This window comes from Dysidea avara, chromosome 6 (assembly GCF_963678975.1).
Source record: "Dysidea avara chromosome 6, odDysAvar1.4, whole genome shotgun sequence".
NCBI classification, from domain to species: Eukaryota; Metazoa; Porifera; class Demospongiae; order Dictyoceratida; family Dysideidae; genus Dysidea; species Dysidea avara.
In genome coordinates this window covers 9901450-9916241 of record NC_089277.1, presented here as the reverse complement: position 1 = coordinate 9916241, position 14792 = coordinate 9901450, and the positions used below count along the sequence as shown (strand labels likewise).

The following is a 14792-nucleotide window of genomic DNA, read 5'->3' as shown; positions in this document are numbered from 1 at the left end:
AATAACACACACACACACACACACACACACACACACACACACACACACACACACACACACACACACACACACACACACACACTTGTTTATAAGAGTATCATCCTCAACATCATATCTGATTCTTCTCTGTGATACAGACAGCAATAAAATTAATATACAAAACCACAACTTGGTTACAAAGGAATTTAACTAAACAAACACCACACACATACACCTACACACAATACCAGCCACTCCCAGCTTGAAATATGTTAACAATGCAAGTCACATGTACATCATATGTCACTAAATGTCACCTAATTTTAGAAAACCGTCGAAATCCACACAATTTTCAAAATGCATTTTATTTGTTCTTTGTTTTCTACAAGCACAGAGGAATGGACTAGCTAAGTTTCAGCTTTATAAGTTAAGCAGCATTGAAAATACAGCACTAGACAAATTAACTACTTCTAGTTGATGTTGTGCTAGTCTTTCTGTCGTGTGACTAACTTCTCTGATGAACAGTTTAGTTATCCCATCCATTTTATGAAGACTAATATTTGCAATGACACAACAGAGCTTCATCCGAAGCAAAAGACATTTGCTCTTTTCACAAATTAAAAACTAAATCATCTATCCCTTCATTACATGTTAAACTAAAGCAGAGTCAAATATTACTACCTGACATAGGCCATTTGTCAGACAAATATCATGCATGGCCAACCACAATGGAACCTGCCTGACAAAATGTCAGATCAAAATAGAAGGTAGAGAGATTTATAGTGAAGCATTGTCAATCAATTAGACAACAATGATTGTATTATTATAGGTTGAGTCACTCTATTCTATCAATGTATCATAAGGATTTCTGACAAATTGTGTAGAACAGTAGCAGATCAATGTCAGGTAATGCTTTAGGCTGCCTGACATTTTCACTGGGATGTGAAAAAAATTGTGAACTAAAGGGCAGGCACAAATCATGCATAGTGCTATGAGCCTATGACACATTGCTACATGTTACTGCACAACCAAACAGTGTTTGAAATGAGTATTGTTATTATATAGTCTTTTTGTTACATTCATGCAAAGTATACATGATGACACCTTTGTTTCTTACAGTAGCTAGGAAAGCCACACAAAGTGTTGGGAGACACTGGGAGCTGTGATTTAAATTTGGGCATTAGAATATCTTTATTACTGAGGTTTTGGGGTTAGATGGGGTTACTTTTCTTTTTACAACATGAGATGTTTGATGTGTGAACCATGCAGCCTCCACCTTGGCCTCCTCTGACTAAATGATGTCACATTACCAACCCTATCATATACAACTGGTAACTTGGTAAACTAATGTTGTGAGGACATCACTAGTATATGAATGTGTACGTGATGCAGGAAAGAAATGGATTGTGTGTATACCCCAGTCACACGATCAGTGTGCATGGTCACAGGTATCTCTCCTGGACTCCACAATAAACACACCCTTGTAGGTTTTACACAGCAATAAAACCACTACCGTGACACTGCTATAACACACCACAGTCTATTTTAACCCCCAGCGTCAGATGAAATCGCTACCAGGTCCCGGTCAGCTATTTAGGAGCCAGGCCTCCCGCCTGACAATAGTCTTCAGTCACATGTGACTATTACACACAGTAAACACATACTTACCCGCGAACTTTCTTTCCATTGTAACGTTGTAGAGTCCCATAAAGAAGTTTGTCTCGTTCAATTTCGTCAAGTTGCAGAGTGGTAGGTTTTTATGTGGCGCTTATACTGTACGTATTTATTCTTACAAGCGTTTTTTTATTACATTGCATTAAAATATTTTCTTTTATGTACCGTATGCAAGGAAATTTTGACGTAAGAAAAATTGACAAATTCAGACTTCAGCAGATTTGACGAATAAAATGTTGGCGAAAATCAAGAAATTTTAGGCAAAATCTGTACTTTTAAGGACGCTTATAAACATTTGACGAATTTAAATTTTATGAATTAAACCGATTCATCAAATTCATCAAATTTTTTTGACGTCAAAATTTCTTTGCGTACGGTACATAAGTTATTTGTGTATGTGTTTATATGTACTGTATGTTGTGTGTACGACATGCTGTTTGTATAACAGGGCTTCAGCCTGCTATACACTTAACTGAATATTCCATGGACCCATGGCTATGTTATCACTACGTGCTTTCCTTACTGAACTGCTAATTTTTGTGGTAATACACAATCTTTCCAGCTAACTAATAGTGACTGCCTGGTTTGGTACTATGGCATGGGGTTATTAGTTAGTGACATTAAACCCTGAAATGTGTTCCTCTACTGTATAGCCTAACTATTTCAAGGGCAAATATTTCGAGGTTGAGCAGTGTTGCTAAAAATAAAATTTTCGTGGATTTGTAAACACTCCCAAAATGTATTAGACTATATGGAGGTCTACATATTTCAAGGGTAAAATTTTTGCTGATGACCCCCAAAATTGCAAAATCAGCAAAAATTTTCCCCCTCGAAATATTTAGGCTATATGGTATTTTGTACAATTCTGTACTTACAATTTTACAGTGACTGCTCTATTAGAGTATTTGACTGTTCTATTAGAACATCTCAATCTTACAAAATAACCAAGTTGCACATGTAAGAAGTGCAATACAAAGGCTGGTTTAGTATACCTGACACTTCAAGGAATTATATGATCAGTCTCATTGTACTACAGTTTGTATTTGATTGGTAAAGAGAGAGGAAGCAATTTGAGCTAAGATTTAACTAGTATAGGGAAAAAGATGAGCCAGGCCTAGTTTGAGACCATAGGAGGCTGTCTACCAACTGAGAGTACTAGTCACAAAAGCCATACTGATGTTATCTAGTCCAAGGTGTTCCAGCAAATCCAGAGTGGTATAAAGGCATCAAATCATCTACCGTGGATTCACACAGCTCCAGAGACATGAGCACAGAAAGCAGATCCAACAGATTGACAGGAGAATAACAGTGGAAATAATTAGTGTATCTAGCTAACTGTTTGTGACATTGATTTTTGTGTGATAATACCTTTTTAACTGCATATCTGATCACATGCATTATGGCATTATCAAAATTACAGACTGAGTATATGTTTATACTGGATCAGAGTTAGGGGTGGGTCCGGGGAGCTTCTGAGGCTTCCAGAAACTAGGTAAGTATAATAAAAGTGATTTCCTTGACCTTGATTTGCAAAGGCTGGCATCAAAGTTCAGGTTGAAGTACTCTAGTGGAGCAGTTAGCTACCCTAATAGAACAACACACACACACACACACACACACACACACACACACACACACACACACACACACACACACACACACACTACACATACGTACACACATATACAAATGCACTTACAAGGACCATTCAATTAATGACATAAAGTGGCTATCCCCTCTTGGTACAGACTTACCCCCAGAAACTGACTGATCATCTCTTTAAACTGCTTCACCTCCAGTTGTGTGTGTGTGTGTGTGTGCCCATGTCTGTGTGAATATGTTAGAAGTAGTAAGACTATCAACTTGTCACACATACCTCATTACTCTTTCCTTCTCCACATCATCCATTAAGGGATCAGTCATTGACTGTAACTGAAATATCATATTTGTACAAATTGATTTAAAATACACTATACACAGTGTACATGTCACATACACACTCGTGTATTTAAGAATGAGACTAAACATGTTTACTAAACAAATGATATGTAACACAAACAAATGTACTGACACTAATACACACATACACTGTACATGGTAGTATGAAGATGTAGTAATAAAGACTCCTCGACAAGTTAGGCTACATCCAGTATGGGATGGGACCTAGTGAAACAAGTTCCACACCTGGTGTATAATATTGACCTGTTTGGATGAGTGTGGACAATTGTCAAATAATAAAAATCATCATCCTGTTGACTAACTTTAACACTTCCTCTATTTGAGTAAACAGTTTAAATATTTTTATTGTTGTGGTTTATCTATTGTCTTCTTGTTGACAAGAATTATAGGACAGTACAATATGTGTGACTGGAACAATACATGTTTCTAAACTAGCTAAACAACAACCACTAAGTGAGCCATACTTGTCTACAATGTGACAGTAGGACTAGCAAAGATCAGTAGTGAATTCAGTGACGTATCAAGAGATCGGAGTCATCAGACCCGAATAACACAGACACACATACATGTGCAAATACTCACTTGTTTATAAGAGTATCATCCTCAACATCATATCTGATTCTTCTCTGTGATACAGACAGCAATAAAATTATTTTACAAAACCACAACTTGGTTACAAAGGAATTTTAACTAAACAAACACCACACACATACACCTACACACAATACCAGCCACTCCCAGCTTGAAATATGTTAGCAATGCAAGTCACATGTACATCATATGTCACTAAATACAAAGTGGAACCTGTCTTAGTGGCCACCTCTATACCTCTGCAAAAAAGACTAACCTTAAATTCTCCAAGTGTTTATACACTAATCCATCTATCTAAAGCCACAGAAATGTTGACTGGCTTAGACAGGTTCCACTGCACATGGAAAGTACGTGTAACATGTGGCACAAGATTTTGAGCTGGTCTATTACACTACTGTGTATGTGTATGTTAATAAGGAATTGTAACAAAACCTACAGTAGGTGTACCAGAAGAAATAATGTATGTACGGCCTCAGTGATAATTGGGGGTAGCCACAGGTCCACTAATCTAGTTCTTATATATAAGGTCGGTTGTGTGTTGTCTATTAGTCAATAAACAAGTCATAACATGTGACATTATGGTAGTGATGGTTACTTAATCACATGTCATAGGATTATGATGTGTGACTAACTTCTCTGATGAACAGTTTAGGTATACCGTCCATTCTAGACTAATATTCGCAACGGCACAACAGTTTTATTCAAAGCAAGACATTTGCTCTTCTCACAAATTAAAACTAAATCATCTACCCCCTAATTACAGGTTAAACTAAAGGGCAGGCACAAATCATGCATAGTGCTATGAGCCTATGACACATTGCTACATGTTACTGCACAACCAAACAGTGTTTGAAATGAGTATTGTTATTATCCAGTCTTTTAGTCACATTCATGCACAGTATACATGATGACACCTTTGTTTCTTACAGTAGCTAGGAAAGCCACACAAAGTGTTGGGAGACACTGGGAGTTGTGATTTAGCACACACCCCTATATAATTAATTGTAATTACACCTACTTTTAGTTTTAAACTTTTTAGGCTACTAGCTATGCTAGTAGACCTTCAGTGTATTCCTAACTAATTTCCGTCTTTGTAATCATATCCCTATTTGTATCGTACACTGTAAAGCATTATTATATAATTATATAACCAAGTACTAAGAATAATACGAAACGCGGTTAAAATTACGTCATAAATAAATAATTAATAATTAATGTTTGAGAAAACTACGAGGCCTAGAGACATGAACTAACCGGGGATAGATTCGCCTATGAATGAAGGCACAAACGTATAATCGTCGCTCCTGTTTGTGCTGATGACCTGACCATACGTGTAATTCTATATAACGCCCAGTAAGGTAAATGCGGGTATTTCCGGACAGCGTACAATTCCGGACACTTTGGTACCTTTATCAAGCTAGCCGAGGAACGAAACAACGGATTGCCTTGAAATTTCTGCTGTGAATAGCTATTCTTATAGGGATTATAAAAATCGAAAATTGTGTTCTAGTTGATTCATCCTTGGGTGCTATACACGAAGTGTCCGGAATTGTGCGCTGTCCGGAAATACCCGCATTTACCTTACCACACCCTTGCTTAATTACTTACATATTGCGCGAAGAAGATTAGTGATGCCCGTGCAGGAGAGCCAGAAGCCACTTGGTAAACAAGAAGATTACAAGTAAGTTTTTATGTTTGTAACATCTCAAGTCTCCATGCCAGCTGCCAGTGGATTCATTCACGTAAATAAACAATACAAGAAAACATTAAACTGACATATGCCACTAAAGCTCTTTACAATAAGCTTACAGTTACATATAAAATACAAGTGAACAATTTTGTCTTGTGCAGCTGGCATGGCGAACTTTCTTTGTGTTGGTGTCAGGCAATTCAATACGTGCTTAATCTTTTTTGCCTTCACCTGGCGTAGCTACTAGGCTCTAGTGGCTTGGCTGTCTTCCTTTATCTGGTTCATCTGGCTTGCATACGCCTACAGCATTGTGTAGCTATCTCCTGCAAGTTGTGTATGCATAACTATAGTGTGTCACCCATCACTGTGCCATTGCTACATCACTGATGAACCTTACTTAGCTCTAGTTGATGTTGATATGCATTGCTGTATATTGGCTAATAATTTTTATCTGCATGGTGATGTTGCCTATAATGTATTGCTGCATACAATACTGCAATAATGTATAGTTCTCTCCTGTATGTTTTGTATACATATACTTTGTACACATCACTGTGCCATTTATACCACACCAATGATGTACTGGCACTTAGCTACTGGTGGCCATTAGTTACGATGCCACTATTGTGTTATATCTGTCACTACCGTGACATATTGAATTGATTTGGGGATAATGCATTCACCACCTAATAGCCTCACGTTGGTGTATGTACTTGGTTGTATGTGACGCGGTCCTAGTAATAATAATAATAATAATTTAAATTTGGGCATTAGAATATCTTTATTACTGAGGTTTTGGGGTTGGATGGGGTTACTTTTCTTTTTACATCACAAGATGTTTGATGTGTGACCAGGTAGCCTCCGCTGACTACATGATGTCACATTACCAACCCCATCATATGTGGCCGGATCTGTGAAAACCCGACATAATGGTGCAAGCCTAAATTTTCAGTATAGGCTATTGATTGCAATGGGTAAAATATTTGTGTAAAAGAGAAAATAAATAAAATTCATAAAATTTTTAAAAGCTTTGTTCTTTATGAAGAAAGGGTGCAATGATAAAAACATGGGTATCATCTTAATTGCCTACTCAAGAGGAGTTTGAAAATCTTTGCATCGTAGCAGTAGCCTAAAGGATACGTCAGTTATGGGCATTTGTCTATGTCATGTCAAAGCGGTCATACGCGATCGATTTTTCTTCACTGATTTCATCTCTGTATGTAGTGAAGAAAGGTGGTAGGAGAAAAATTCACCATGTAATGGACTCCCCTATCCATGGCGAATACGATGGTGCATGTTGCAGCTCTGTATTGCATTGCGTTTGTAAGTTACAGTCATTTTTGTAAGCACCTGTAATTTATTTTCCCAATACTTGCTGTACAAATCAATCTTTCTGTTGCTGCTACTTTGTAGGGCTCTAACTCCAAAGGTTGTCGGCATACAAGGCTGAAACCTGGCCAGAGCATGCACCCGGCTAAGTAGATTATAAATATTCAATAATAAATAATTTGAAAAATGTGCCATTATGTCAGTTTTTTGCAGATTCGGTCACATATACAACTGGTAACTTGATAAAACCATATCAAAACATGCTATTGGGATTTGTAAAGTCAGAATTGCAAAAATGGCAAAATCAAATTTACAACCAGTAATCATTTTATCAGCAATATTGTACATTACCAGTGTCCTTTGTTTGTTTTCTGCCCTTAGATCATAAAATGGACTGATTAAACACTGATTTTTTCAAAGATTTCAGGATGGATGGATCACTTTTTCAGTTTCTCCAATACAAACTCCATACATTTTACATCATTTTGTATATTCAATAATTGCAAGCACTAGACACGATCAAATACCATAAAACTTAATATCATTCAACTCCTTATGAATTGCTCTATCCGATTCCGGCCGAACAAAATTCGTAATCGCTATGGTAACGGCGTGATTCCGCTATTTAATTAGAACGCGAAATTCGTGATTTGCTCTCCAATGGATTTTGTATTGCGTAAGTTGCTATTTACCATCGTTTGTTGTAAATTTGCAAGCTGTAAACACTTTAGCTTCGAATAAATTTTGTTACCATCGGATAGAGGAGTGTTATGCGTGTATAATGGCGGCCGAACAATTTTGATACCACCTTCAGAACCAGAGTTATGATGAATAATGTAACTTAAAACTAACTTACCTCCATAGGCTGCTGTACATTGATTTTACGCATAATAATATTTTACGGAAAATTGTAATGATGGGTTAATTTGACATGAGTTTTGATATGCTAATGTTGTGAGGTCATCACTAGTACATGAATGTACATGATACCCAATTAGTAGGAAAGAAATGAATTGTGTGTGTATCAGCGCACGATCAAACGTATCTCTCCTGGACTCCACAATGAACACACCCTTGTAGGTTTTACACAGCAATAAAACCACTACCGTGACACTACTATAACACACCACAGTCTATTTTAACCCTCAGCGTCAGATGAAATTGCTACCAAGTCCCGGTCAGCTATTTAGGAGCCAGGCCTCCCGCCTGACAATAGTCTTCAGTCACATGTGATTATTACACACAGTAAACACATACTTACCCGCGAACTTTCTTTCCATTGTAACGCTGTAGACTCCCGTAAAGAAGCTCGTCCCATTCAGTTTCGTCAAGTGACAGAGCACTGCAGAGTGGTAGATTTTTAGGTGGCACTTATACTGTAAGCGCCCGGCGCGTATTTATTCTTACATGGCATAAAACCATTTCACTCTAATTTATCTACTTTTGCAAGAGGTGCCAGCCGGCTGGAAAACTCTGCAGAGTCAGCTAAGTGCAGAAATTATTCTTCTCTGATTCCATTATTTCACTTCTCCCCTTTTTGTGTTGAGACCCTGGGTGCTTGGGGATCATGTGCATGTTCATTAGTGAGGCGGATAGGTTCCCGGGTGATGGAACAGTCTGGTGATAATAGGGCCACCCAATTTTGATTCAGAAGGTTATGATGTTAACGTGGCAATGCTGCTTCTGTAATGGCAACAATACCATCATCTCAGGACTGCCGGGCAGAGTTTGCCTCTCTGCCCACTGTTTAAGTGTTTATTTATATTGTCAAACTAAAAAAAAAAAAAAATTTGCTAAAAAAAATTCACTCAAATCTTGCAAATTTTCTTTTATAACAGACCATCATTAATTTGTACATAAGTTATTTATGTATGTGTTTACAGAGACGGCGGAGACACCTGTATTTAGGGGGGCTGGGGGTCTAGCTTGGTGATTCCATGGCCTAGTTTTAAGTCGAAGACCAAAAATAAATAAATAAATAGCTAAATAAAATAAATAAATAAATTTTAAAAAAATTTATTAATTAAAATTTAAAAAAGAATAAAAAAGAAAAGGTCATTACCTGCTCGCAATAGTTTCCCTCTACCAACTAGACTATATATCCTTATTTATAACTACATACGTAGCTTGCTGCGGTGCTCCTCAAAGGATACTGTGACTGCTCCATTAGAGTATCTCGATCTTGACTGCTCTATTAGAGTATCGAATGATACTATTTAGCTAGACTCTCCATCAGTCACAGCTACAGATAATTTTAGAGGGGCTAAGCCCCCCATAATTTTTTTCACAGGGGCTGCAGCCCCCCTTCTCTGCTGCCCCTGTATAACAGTGTTTATATGTATTGTATGTTGTGTGTAGGGTGTAACTGAAGAACAGCTTTGCTGATGCTGCTTTATTCCATGCATTGTCACAGGAACACAGGATAGTGGAACAAGATTACTGGACCACAAGTTTATTGTAAGTCTTCACTTTTTCTAGCTCAATGTTGTGCCTGCGTACAAATGTACTCAACTGATATATCGGATCAGTAAGTAAATTTCTACAATGACTCCGCATCATCCTCTCAAAATTTGATGTTAATTGACCGGCACTATAGTCACCTGTAGATTTACTTGCAGCTTCCTTGTGTGTGTAAACAGTTTCACTGTTCTGACATGTTGCTTGTAGCAGGGCTTCAGCCTGCTTAATTGTAGCTATATATACTTAACTGAATATTCTACGGACCCATGGCTATGTTGTCACTACATGCATTCCATATTAATTTAACTGTTAATTGTTGTGGTCATACACAATCTTTCCAGCTAGCTAATAGTGACTGTCTAGCTATTTGGTACTATGGCATGGGGTTATTAGTTGGTGACATTAAACTCTGGCAAATGTGTTTCTCTTACAATTTTACAGTGACTGCTCTATTAGAGTACTTAACTGTTCTATTAGAACATCTCAATCTTACATACTAACCGAGTTGTACATGTAAGAAGTGCAATACAAAGGCTGGTTTAGTATACCTGACACTTCAAGGTATTATATGATCAGTCTCATTGTACTACAGCTTGTATTTGATTGGTAAAAAGAGAGGAAGCAATTTGAGCTAAGATTTAACTAGCATAGGGAAATATATGAGCCAGGCCTAAGAGGAGACCGTCTATCAACTGAGAGTACTAGTCACAAAAGCCATACTGGTGCTATCTAGTCCAAGGTGTTCCAGCAAATCCAGAGTGGTACAAAGGCATCAAATCATCTACCGTGGATTCACAGAGCTCCAGAGACATGAGCACAGAAAGCAGATCCAGCAGATTGGCAGGAGGATAACAGTGGAAATAATTAGTGTAACAACCTAGCTACTGTTTGTGACATTGATTTTTGTGTGGTAATACCTTTTAACTACACATCTGACCACATGCATTATACCTTTGTCATTATCAAAATTACAGACTGAGTAAACGTTTATACTGGATTGGAGTTAGGGGTGGGTCCAGGGGGCTTCTGAGGCTTCCAGAAACTAGGTAAGTATAATAATGATTTCCCTGACCATGATTTGCAAAGGCTGGAATCAAAGTTCAGGTTGAAGTACTCTAGTGGAGCAGTTAGCTACCCTAATAGAACAACACACACACACACACACGCACACACACACACACTACACATACATACACACATACACAAATGCACTTACAAGGACCATTCAATTAATGACATAAAGTGGCTATCCCCTCTAGCTCCAGTAACTGACTGATCATCTCTAAAACTGCTTCACCTCCAGTTGTGTGTGTGCTCATGTCTGTGTGAATATGTTAGAAGTAGTAAGACTATCAACTTGTCACACATACCTCATTACTCTTTCCTTTTCCACATCATCCATTAAGGGATCAGTCATTGACTGTAACTGAAATATCATATTTGTACAAATTGATTTAAAATACACTACACACATTGTACATGTCATATACACACTCGTGTATTTAAGAATGAGACTAAACATGTTTACTAAACAAATGATATGTAACACAAACAAATGTACTGACACTAGTACACACATACACTGTACATGTAGTATGAAGATGTAGTAATAAAGACTCCTCAACAAGTTAGGCTACATCCAGTATGGGATGGGACCTAGTGAAACAAGTCCTACACCTGGTGTCTAATATTGACCTGTTTGGATGAGTGTGGACAATTGTCAAATAATAAAAATCATCATCCTGTTGACTAACTTTAACACTTCCTCTATTTGAGTAAACAGTTTAAATATTTTTATTGTTGTGGTTTATCTATTGTCTTCTCGTTGACAAGAATTATGGAAACAGTACAATATGTGTGACTGGAACAATACATGTTTCTAAACTAGCTAAACAACAACCACTAAGTGAGCCATACTTGTCTACAATGTGACAGTAGGACTAGCAAAGATCAGTAGTGAATTCAGTGACGTATCAAGAGATCGGAGTCATCAGACCCGAATAACACAGACACACATACATGTGCAAATACTCACTTGTTTATAAGAGTATCATCCTCAACATCATATCTGATTCTTCTCTGTGATACAGACAGCAATAAAATTATTTTACAAAACCACAACTTGGTTACAAAGGAATTTTAACTAAACAAACACCACACACATACACCTACACACAATACCAGCCACTCCCAGCTTGAAATATGTTAGCAATGCAAGTCACATGTACATCATATGTCACTAAATACAAAGTGGAACCTGTCTTAGTGGCCACCTCTATACCTCTGCAAAAAAGACTAACCTTTAATTCTCCAAGTGTTTATACACTAATCCACCTATCTAAAGCCACAGAAATGTTGACTGGCTTAGACAGGTTCCACTGCACATGGAAAGTACGTGTAACATGTGGTACAAGATTTTGAGCTGGTCTATTACACTACTGTGTATGTTAATAAGGAATTGTAACAAAACTGTATGTACGGCCTCAGTGATAATTGGGGGGTAGCCACTGGGTCCACTAATCTAGTTCTTATATATAAGGTCGGTTGTGTGTTGTCTATTAGTCAATAAACAAGTCATAACATGTGACATTATGGTAGTGATGGTTACTTAATCACATGTCATAGGATTATGATGTGTGACTAACTTCTCTGATGAACAGTTTAGGTATACCGTCCATTCTAGACTAATATTCGCAACGGCACAACAGTTTTATTCAAAGCAAGACATTTGCTCTTCTCACAAATTAAAACTAAATCATCTACCCCCTAATTACAGGTTAAACTAAAGGGCAGGCACAAATCATGCATAGTGCTATGAGCCTATGACACATTGCTACATGTTACTGCACAACCAAACAGTGTTTGAAATGAGTATTGTTATTATCTAGTCTTTTAGTCACATTCATGCACAGTATACATGATGACACCTTTGTTTCTTACAGTAGCTAGGAAAGCCACACAAAGTGTTGGAAGACACTGGGAGTTGTGATTTAAATTTGGACATTAGAATATCTTTATTACTGAGGTTTTGGGGTTGGATGGGGTTACTTTTCTTTTTACATCACAAGATGTTTGATGTGTGACCAGGTAGCCTCCGCTGACTACATGATGTCACATTACCAACCCCATCATATGTGGCCGGATCTGTGAAAACCCGACATAATGGTGCAAGCCTAAATTTTCAGTATAGGCTATTGATTGCAATGGGTAAAATATTTGTGTAAATGAGAAAATAAATAAAATTCATAAAATTTTTAAAAGCTTTGTTCTTTATGAAGAAAGGGTGCAATGATAAAAACATGGGTATCATCTTAATCGCCTACTCAAGAGGAGTTCGAAAATCTTTGCATCGTAGCAGTAGCCTAAAGGATACATCAGTTATGGGCATTTGTTTATGTCATGTCAAAGCGGTCATACACAATCGATTTTTCTTCACTGATTTCATCTCTGTATGTAGTGAAGAAAGGTGGTAGGAGAAAAATTCACCATGTAATGGACTCCCCTATTCATGGCGAACACGATGGTGCATGTTGCAGCTCTGTATTGCATTGCGTTTGTAAGTTACAGTCATTTTTGTAAGCACCTGTAATTTATTCTCCCAATACTTGCTGTACAAATCAATCTTTCTGTTGCTGCTACTTTGTAGGGCTGTAACTCCAAAGGTTGTCGGCATACAAGGCTGAAACCTGGCCAGAGCATGCACCCGGCTAAGTAGATTATAAATATTCAATAATAAAGAATTTGAAAAATGTGCCATTATGCCAGTTTTTTGCAGATTCGGTCACATATACAACTGGTAACTTGATAAACTAATGTTGTGAGGTCATCACTAGTACATGAATGTACATGATACCCAATTAGTAGGAAAGAAATGAATTGTGTGTGTATCAGCGCACGATCAAACGTATCTCTCCTGGACTCCACAATAAACACACCCTTGTAGGTTTTACACAGCAATAAAACCACTACCGTGACACTGCTATAACACACCACAGTCTATTTTAACCCCCAGCGTCAGATGAAATTGCTACCAAGCAGGCTACCAGGTCCCTAGGAGCGTCAGCCAGGCCTCCCGCCTGACAATAGTCTTCAGTCACATGCGATTATTACACACAGTAAACACATACTTACCCGCGAACTTTCTTTCCATTGTAACGCTGTAGACTCCCGTAAAGAAGCTCGTCCCGTTCAGTTTCGTCAAGTGACAGAGTGGTAGATTTTTAGGTGGCACTTATACTGTAAGCGCCCGGCGCGTATTTATTCTTACATGGCATAAAACCATTTCACTCTAATTTATCTACTTTTGCAAGAGGTGCCAGCCGGCTGGAAAACTCTGCAGAGTCAGCTAAGTTCAGAAAGTATTCTTCTCTGATTCCATTATTTCACTTCTCCCCTTTTTGTGTTGAGACCCTGGGTGCTTGGGGATCATGTGCATGTTCATTAGTGAGGCGGATAGGTTCCCGGGTGATGGAACAGTCTGGTGATAATAGGGCCACCCAATTTTGATTCAGAAGGTTACCATTGATGTTAACGTGGCAATGCTGCTTCTGTAATGGCAACAATACCATCATCTCAGGACTGCCGGGCAGAGTTTGCCTCCCTGCCCTTAAGTGTTTATTTATATTGTCAAACTCAAAAAGAAAAAAATTTGCTAAAAAAAAAATTCACTCAAATCTTGCAAATTTTCTTTTATAACAGACCATCATTAATTTGTACATAAGTTATTTGTGTATGTGTTTACAGAGGCAGCGGAGACACCTGTATTTAGGGGGGGCTGGGGGTCTAGCTTGGTAATGCCATGGCCTAGTTTTAAGTCGAAGACCAAAAATAAATAAATAAATAGCTAAATAAAATAAATTTATTAATTTAAAAAAAATTTATTAATTAAAATTTAAAAAAGAATAAAAAAGAAAAGATCATTACCTGCTCGCAATAGTTTCCTTCTACCAACTAGACTATATATCCTTATTTATAACTACATACGTAGCTTGCTGCGGTGCTCCTCAAAAGGATACTGTGACTGCTCCATTAGAGTATCTCGATCTTGACTGCTCTATTAGAGTATTGAATGATACTATTTAGCTAGACTCTCCATCAGTCACAGCTACAG

The 14792-nt window shown here is 37.7% G+C and overlaps 1 protein-coding gene across 1 annotated transcript in view; it reads right to left on the bottom strand.

Annotated features, from left to right (window-relative positions):
• Positions 1-13942, bottom strand: part of LOC136257314 (protein NLRC3-like) — a 273319-nt gene extending 259377 nt beyond the window's left edge. Inside the window, exons 1-7 of the mRNA XM_066050434.1 lie at positions 13814-13942; positions 11718-11761; positions 10899-11108; positions 4195-4238; positions 3530-3585; positions 3408-3480; positions 83-126 (exon numbers count right to left, since the gene is read on the bottom strand). The gene's annotated coding sequence lies outside the window, so the exon portion shown is untranslated. The remainder of the gene's footprint in view (positions 1-82; positions 127-3407; positions 3481-3529; positions 3586-4194; positions 4239-10898; positions 11109-11717; positions 11762-13813) is intronic.
• Between the last annotated feature and the right edge of the window lie 850 nt (positions 13943-14792).